The 8,802-nt window shown below is 45.9% G+C and overlaps 1 protein-coding gene across 2 annotated transcripts in view; it reads right to left on the bottom strand.

Annotated features, from left to right (window-relative positions):
- LOC144608513 (nucleus accumbens-associated protein 2-like) overlaps window positions 1–8,802 on the bottom strand; it is a 67,615-nt gene that overhangs the window by 55,008 nt on the left and 3,805 nt on the right. The window contains exon 1 of one of the 2 annotated variants that reach the window (XM_078426373.1): window positions 4,377–4,467. The exons of the other annotated variant lie outside the window; for it this stretch is intronic. The gene's annotated coding sequence lies outside the window, so the exon portion shown is untranslated. Of the gene's footprint in view, window positions 1–4,376; window positions 4,468–8,802 lie in introns of those variants that run through there. 2 annotated transcript variants of the gene reach the window in all.

Here is an 8,802-nt window from a genome sequence, read left to right on the forward strand (position 1 = left end):
AATGAACAGAGAAAGGAGACAGAAGGTGAGGTGACCTTCAGTGGTTGAAGGCAGTACTGAACAGGTGAGACTTCAGCGATGTTTTGAATGTGGTGAGTGTGAGGGAGTCTCTAACGGTTTGGGGTAGTGAGTTCCATAGGGTGGGAGCAGCGATGGAGAAAGCCCTGTCCCCCCAGGATCTGAGTTTAGTCCGGATGTGGGGGGATAGGAGATTGGCAGCGGCAGAGCGGAGGGTGCAGGTGGGAGTGTGCCTGTGGAGGAGGTCGGTCAGGTAGGATGGGGCCAGGTTATGGAGGGCTTTGTAGGTTATGAGGAGGATTTTGTACTGGATTCTCTGGGGAATGGGGAGCCAGTGGAGTTTATAAAGGACGGGGGTGATATGGTCACGGATCGAGGTGTGTGTGAGTAGACGGGCAGCGGAGTTTTGAATGTATTGAAGTTTATTGATGATTTTTGAGGGTGCGCCATAGAGGAGGCTGTTGCAGTAGTCCAGACGGGAGGTGATGAAGGCGTGGATGAGGGTTTCTGCAGCTGTGGAGGAGAGGGATGGACGGAGACGGGCAATGTTTTTGAGGTGGAAGAAGGCTGTCTTTGTGATGTGTTTGATGTGTTTGTCGAAGGAGAGGGTTTGATCAAGGATGATTCCAAGATTCCGGATGTGAGGTGAGGTGGATACTGGGAGACCATCAATGTTGAGGATGAAGTTTTGGGTGGATTTGGTGAGCATTTTTGGACCAATGATGATGATTTCAGATTTGTTGCAATTGAGTTTGAGGAAGTTTGATTGAAGCCAAGATTTTATTTCAGTAATGCAGTTTGTCAGTGTAGAGTGTGTGGTGGAGGAGATTGACTTGGTGGAGATGAGGAGCTGGATATCATCGGCGAAGCAGTGGAAGTTGAGACCATGACGGCGGATTAATTGACCAAGGGGGAACAGGTAGAGGATGAAGAGGAGGGGGCCAAGGACTGAGCCTTGGGGGACACCTTGGGGGAGGGGAGCGGTGGGGGATTTACAGTTGTTAATGGAGATGAACTGGTGTCTGTCAGAGAGGTAAGATTTAAACCAGGATAGGGCTGTGCCGGTAATGTTAAGGGAGGTTTCAAGTCGGGTGAGGAGAATGGAGTGATTTATGGTGTCAAAGGCGGCGCTGAGGTCAAGTAGGATGAGGATGTTGAGGTTGCCAGCGTCGGAGAGGAGAATGTCGTTTGTGATTTTGAGGAGCGCAGTTTCAGTACAGTGGTTTGAGCGGAATCCAGATTGAAAAGTTTCATACAGGTTATTGGTAGAGAGGTGGTATTTTAGTTGGGAAGCTACAGCACGTTCCAAAACTTTGGACAGAAAGGGTAGGTTGGAGATTGGTCTGAAGTTGTTTGGGGTGTCAGGGTTTAGACCAGGTTTTTTCAGAATGGGGGTGACAGCAGCGATTTTGAGGGATGGCGGGACGATGCCAGTGGACAGGGAGGAGTTTATTGTTGCAGTGATAAGTGGAGAGAGAGCAGGAAGGCAGGCCTTGACAAAGCTGGAGGGGATGGGGTCCAGAGAGCAGGTGGCAGTTTTTATTCCTGTGAAGAGGTCAGAGAGGTCGGTGGTGGAGATTGGGGAGAACTGAGGCAGGGGCTGACAGGATAAGGGGGGGCAGGTGGTTTGAGGGGGAACAGGTGCGTTGGTGGTTAAGGTGCTGTAGATGTTGTCTATTTTGCTTTGGAAGAATGAAAGGAAAGTGGTGCATTTGTCAACTGTGAATGATTGGGAGATGGTGTCCAGGGGGCTGAGGAGTTTGTTTATTGTAGAGAAGAGTGTTTTTGGGTTTCCGGAGCCAGAGTGAATTATTTGAGAATAGTAGGTGGAGTGGGCATGGGAGAGGGCATCTTTATAGTGCTGTATGTGGTCTTTGTAGGCTTGGGAGTGAATTGTGAGACCTGTTTTGTTGCGGAGTCTTTCAAGTTGACGGGCATGAGTTTTCATCACGCGGAGTTCAGGGGTAAACCAGGGAGCAGAGTGGGTGAAGGAAACTGTTTTGGTTTTTATAGGTGCAAGCTGGTCGAGGCAGGAGGAGAGAGTGCGGTTGTAGTAGTCAGTGAGGTCAGAGGGGCTGTGGAGGTCAACGAAGGGAGAGGCGGACATTATTTCAGAGAGGGAGGATGAGAGCGAGGTAGGTGAAACAGAGTTCAGCTTGCGGAAGTTTATTTTGCGTTTTTGCTTTGGAGCTGGGGTGGGAATGTTGACGGACATGGTGATGGCTAAGTGATCAGAGAGGGTGGGGTCGGAGCCAGAGAGGTGATGTAGATTTAGTCCAGTGGAGCAGACAAGGTCCAGAATGTGCCCACGGTTATGGGTGGGAAAATTTACGTGTATACAATTATCATGGAATCCAGTCATTTTATCTTCTCCACAAAATGCAAAAAAACTGATACTAAAGAATCTTACTCTGAGGGTTTCCGTGCTCACATTCAAATCAGGTGCAGTGGGGCATTAATTTTTGTATCAATTTTAAACCAACAGAACTCTTGACATTTAAACAAAACACAATCTGCTCCTCCAATTACAGCAATGTTCTGATGTCAATGTATAGATTCTTCTAAGATGCATACAAATCCAACTGCCCACACTGAAAACAAAAATCTAATTTAATATCTGGCTCAGACCCCTTCCCTTTCTCAATCTCTCTATACAGTCCATTTCCTTCTTGCATTCTCAGTCCTGATGCAGGACCTTGATCCAAAATATCAACCATCCCTTTGCCTCCAGACACTGCCTGACCCCCTGAACTGATCCAACAGCTTGCTTGTTTACCTCAAATTCAACGTCAGGCGAGGGATATGTATTAGCCAGATCACTGGGAAGAAAGACCCTACTCTTCCAAAAGAGAGGCGTGGGATTTATCCACTCAAGCAGCCACACTTTAACATTTCTTTTTAACGACGCGCAGATTTGAATGGCAGTGCAGGGAGACAATTAAGTCACCCAGTGATTGCCAGAGTGCACAAACGATAACCATTGAATACCTCAAATCACAATTAAGTAGCCAGAACCATCCCCGCCACCTTAGCTAATATCTCTGTCACAAGGACATATCCACTAAAGGGAAATGGAAGCTGCCATCCCATCAGACTCAATCACATATGCAAACATTAGATCTGGCTCGACTAAAAATACACAGACTAAATCAATACAGCCCAAGGTTTTCACACACTGGGCTCAGGAAAGATGTGTACTTCCTCACGAAGAACCACAATCACTGCAGCTGTCCGTTTACTGCACAGTAGTGCAAGACTTTTTAAACTGATCGCAACATGCTTCCATAAGCCACTGATAAGTGGTTACGACAAAAAACATGACAAAACATTTTGCAGAGTACATCGTGTTTCTGCATTCAGTACAAAGATACATTTGTGAAGATGGTGTTAATGTATGCAATGACTGTAAGCAAGAACACAACAGAATTGATGCTTGCTCATTGAAGATGTTGGCTCTTGATCTTTACCAGAAACCCAGAGGGTGGAGGATACATCAATCTCGTTCATCACAAATGAAGTCACATTTTTGAACAATAGAATTTCTCATGGATTTATTAGAAAATCTTTAGTCAATGGCTTTATTGGGATGGCATGACGGCTCTAGGGACCTGGGTTCAATCCAAAACTTGGGTTCTATCTACGTGGAGTATGCTCAATTCTCCATGATCACGTTGTGGGCAGAACAACTTGTTCTTGTGTTGGACTGTTCCACATGGGTTCCTGCCGGATACTCAGATTTCCTTTCACTTACCAAAGACATTCTAGTTGATAACTGACTCCTGCATATGATAGGGTGCCACTATCACAAGCATTCTCTTAAATATTGGCAAACAGAAAACAGAATCTGGATCATAGGTCAATTTTTGGTGACACATGGATAATTGCTGGGATCTCAATAGCATAATTTTTATTAATGACTTGGATGAAGGTAGTCGTGATGAAACTTTATGTTATAAAATAGTGGTTTACCAGGTTGAGAAGAGGATGAAGGGTGCCTGTGTTGAAATATAGATGCATAAACTAAGTGGAAGCTGGAATACAAGGGAGCGAATGCAAGGTTGCCCACTATAAAATGTGGAAAATGGAACTTGTGGTTCTTGCATGAACAAAAAAAGATGCTGGCATCAGGTATCATGAAAATCTATTGGAATGCTGACCTTTAATGCAAGGTGCATGAGTATGAAAGTACAGAAGATGGAACTTTGTAGGCAAGACTACAGCTGAAGTACTATACACAATTCTGGTCATCCTTCTTAATATATTTATATCCAAGGCAGTGCAGAGAAAGTTCATTAGACTGATTCATGTGATAAAAGTTGACATTTGAACAGAATTGAGCACATTGGGCCTATACTCACTGGAGTTTAGAAGAATATGATACAATGGAACACACGATTCTAAAGGGACTGATAGCAGATACCGAGGGGATCATCCTCCAAATTAAGTATCTAGAAATGGGGACATAATTTCACAATTACATGTTATTCATTTCAGATGGAGACATTGTGTGATTCTTTGGAATTCTCCATCTTGGAGAGCGATGTAAAAGAACATGAATATATTCAGGACAGAGATTGAGAGACACTGAAATTACAAAAGGAGTCAAAGGGTCTGCCAAAGGGCGGGCAGTGATGGAAGTTAAGGCTGGATCAGGTATGGCAGTGATCTTTCAAGAGTCTGACTGGCATACTCCTGATATTTCCACTTCATTCCATGCGCCAAAGGAATCTAATGATTCTAATCAGAATCATCCCATGGTAGACACAAAATGCTGGAGTAACTCAGTGGGTCAGGCAGCATCTCTGGAGAGATGGAATGGGTGACGTTTCAGATTGAGACCCTTCTTCAGAGTGAACATTTTGGGTCGAGACCCTTCTTCAGACTGAATCATCCCATGGGTCAATCTGCTGATGATCAAACAAGGCACAACTCTGGGTAACTAATTTGGCTACTCTTCCCTAATTGCAGTCCCCTTCACAAGTGGTCCACCTGCTAATGATTGACCAGGCCACGTTTCCTTGAAAACAAGTGCCTTCATGGCTGGGAATTCTTAATTCAAGTGAAAACCTCATGAGTTTTACAAATGAAATGGTAACTTTCCTTTTGATCAAAGATCAAGTTTGACATTACCCATTCTTGGCCAGGCTGAGCAAACAGGACTTCAGATCTTTCCTCTCTTATCTCGTATCTGCATTAGCTAACACACATAATCTTTACTGTTGCACAGAAATGATTCTGAATTAAATACTGTGGTCAAATTGAACTCTCAGTTAAAACAGGTTTCTTCAAGAAAAATCTTGTGAAATGGAAGTGCTGGGTTTTGAAAAAGTATTCTGCCTAAATTTCTTAAGTGCATTAGCTGAACAAAACGATTTATTGAAGCCTATCATAAATTTTCCTGAAATGTATTGCATTTCTGAGTGAAAAAATACAAAATATATCCATCAACACATGCAACACCACTTGTCCATGTTCCAGCATTTCATTATCAATATCTTCAGAATGGAAAACTTAGGATTTAAGACGGAAATAAGGATATTATTCCAAACTTCATGATTCAATTTGTTTACTTGGCAACTTTCATGGGCTCAAAACTTTTCAACATCATTTGCAGCACATGAGTTTTAAAGTGGAGACAGATGCAAAAAAAATAGCACGGCTGTGAAATGTAACCTTTTTTACATGCAATGTACCTGCAAATTTTCTGCGTATAGATCAGAAATTGCTAATCTAAAGGGTTGCAGAACGTAGGTTAAAGATCAGCCAATTAGACAAACTGCAAGACAACTTATTCACACTGGGAGACATCCAAGTAACCATACCTGGATTTTGAACGTGCCGAACATAAAATTATGGAGATGTAAAACAAAAAATGGTTCTACGAGTGCATGGATGAAAAGTGAAGTCTAAATACATTTATTCTATCTTTAACAAGATGTGCATGGATTGAAAGAATAGTAGCAAGAAAGATCCTGTGTGGTTTAATGCTGCAATGACCTTTCAACGAAAGCATGAGGGGATAAATGAGGTACCTCAAAATAAAATATTTTTTTGAAATCTTTCTGAGGCCAGAAGCCTTGATACTACCATTTTATGCACACGTTTACATTATAAAAAGTGCTCGATACTGTTAAAATACAAGTAAATAAATTAAATTGTTATTTTTATTGCTTCACGCTTTCCATACGTGAGCTGAAGTCCAAGTTTACACTTTATTTAGCATGTTTTAATGACTTCTAAAAGCTTTTTTTTGGGCTTCTAGTTTGGTATTCATGCATTCTAGAAAAAAAGAACTCTCAAACAGTTCCAAGCACAAAGCATGTACAATTTGATGGATTTCAATTTTCAATTCTTGGCTGTAGCACTTGGAGATATTTAAATTATAAAATGCATATCTGCTCTGAACTGCTTAGTCACACAACACCTACGATTAGCAGCTTTTGGAACTACAGTTTCTTTGTTAACAAAAGATTTTATTGTGCAAATTCTTATGTTGCTAATCCATCTTGGGAGAAAAATCTTTTAAAATATGAACCAAATAACTGCAGCTTTCACAAAAACCTAGAAATGTCAAAATGCAGATAATTAACAGATCAACGCTATGCAGGCTGTAAACACTCTCAACATGGAGTTTGAACATCAGAACGATATAAGAATCAAGCCAAAAACCTGACTTGTTCATAACTGTAATATTTTCTCATATTCCTTAATTTTAAGGTCACAAGGAATAGGAGTAGAATTAGGCCAATCGGCCCATCAAGTCTACTCTGCCATTCATTCATGGCTGATCTATCTCTCCCCCCAACCCCATTCTCCTGCCTTCTCCCCATAACATCTGACACAATGATTCACAAGCGAATTTTAATAGTACTTCAGTAGTGTATGCTTTTAGGCAGTCCCATTCAGTATCACCAAGACATATGCTTGGTAACAAACTGATTTATAGCCCTCTGTAACAATTTGTCTGGTCAATGCAATTTCCTCCTCTTACACAAAAAACTGGAATCCTGATATTAGAAACTTGATTGCAAAATTGTATTGTGTAAAAAAATGATAGCTCTGTTTACAACATTGCCAAGGAAAATTCACGGTGACCTCCAGTTGCACCTTTTAGTTCCACTAGAAGTATTGAATCTAATTCCTATAGCAAGGTGCCCACAGCAGCATTACATACAAAAACTGAAGAGGTATCAGTAAACTGAAACAAAATAGTTCACAAGCGAATTTTGATACCAGTTTATAGTGGATATGTCCAAGGTTTATTTATTGAAGACCATAAAAAAACGTGGTAAGGAGATACATCCAAAGATGAAATCACACTTCCATTTGATAAAACTGTCTTGAAACTTTCATTTGTGTTTTAAGTGGAAATATGTAAAGAAAGACCAATATGAAAACCAGATAAATATGAAACCAGAAAAATCTAAGTGAAAACTAAAGGGCAAAAATGCCAGAACTTTGAGATTCAGAATGTCATGATTCACTTATCACGTGATTTACTGGTGGTATTTCAGAAATAATTTACTTTAAATTAATGTTATACCAGTAATATCTTGGTGAATTTAGTTTAAAAAAGATGGAAAAATAAAGTAAAAATTGCAAAATATAATACCTGAGGGGGGAGGAGGGGGTGGGGGGGGAGGGGGGAGGAGGGGTGGGGGGGAGGAGGGGGGTGGGGGGGAGGAGGGGGTGGGGGGGAGGGGGAGGAGGGGGAGGGGGGGAGGGGAGGAGGGGGGTGGGGGGAGGAGGGGGAGGAGGGGGTGGGGGGAGGGGGGAGGAGGGGGGTGGGGGGGAGGGGGAGGAGGGGGGTGGGGGGGAGGGGGAGGAGGGGGTGGGGGGGGAGGGGGAGGAGGGGGGTGGGGGGGGAGGGGGAGGAGGGGGGAGGGGGGAGGAGGGGGAGGAGGGGGGAGGGGGGGAGGAGGGGGTGGGGTGGGGGGGGGAGGAGGTGGGGTGGGGGGGGGAGGAGGGGGTGGGGGGGGGGAGGAGGGGGTGGGGGGAGGAGGGGGGGAGGAGGAAGGGGGGGAGGGGGATGGGGGGGAGGAGGGGGAGGGGGGAGAGGAGGGGGGGGAGGGGATGAGAGGGGGGAGATGAGGAGGGTGGGGGGGGTGGGGAGGTAGTGGGGGGGTGGTGAGGGAGTGGGGATGAGGGAGGGGGTGGGGGAGTTGGGGGGAGGGAGGAGGGGGGGGAGGAGGGGGGGGGGAGGAGGGGGGAGAGGAGGGGGGAGGAGGGGGGGGGGAGGAGGGGGGGGTGGAGGGAGGGAGGGGGAGGGAGTGGGAGGGGAGAGGAAGGGGAGAGGGAGTGGGGTGAGGGAGGGGTGGGGGAGTGGGGTGAGGGAGGGGGAGAGGGAGGGGGGGAGAGGGAGGGGGGGAGAGAGAGGAGGGGAGAGAGGGGAGGGGGTGGGGAGGAAAAGGGGGGGAGAGGGAGGGGAGAGAGGGGAGAGGGAGGAGGAGAGGGAGGGGAGGGGGGAGGAGGAGAGGGAGGGGAGGGGGGAGGAGGAGAGGGGAGGGGAGGGGGGAGGAGGAGAGGGGATGGGGAGAGAGGGAGGGGGTGTGGGGAGTGGGTGAGGAAGTGGGGGTGAGGGAGGGGGGTGGGGAGAGGAAGGGGGTGGGGAGTGGAGAGGGAAGGGGAGGGGGAGAGGAGGGGGGAAGGGAGGGGAGAGGAGGGGGGAAGGGAGGGGGAGAGGAGGGGGGAAAGGGAGGGGGGAGAGGAGGGGGGAAGGGAGGGGGAGTGGAGGGAAAGGGGGGGAGTAGGGGAGGGAGGAGGGGAGGGAGAGGAGAGGAGAGG

This window comes from Rhinoraja longicauda, chromosome 31, assembly GCF_053455715.1.
Source record: "Rhinoraja longicauda isolate Sanriku21f chromosome 31, sRhiLon1.1, whole genome shotgun sequence".
Taxonomy (NCBI): Eukaryota; Metazoa; Chordata; class Chondrichthyes; order Rajiformes; family Arhynchobatidae; genus Rhinoraja; species Rhinoraja longicauda.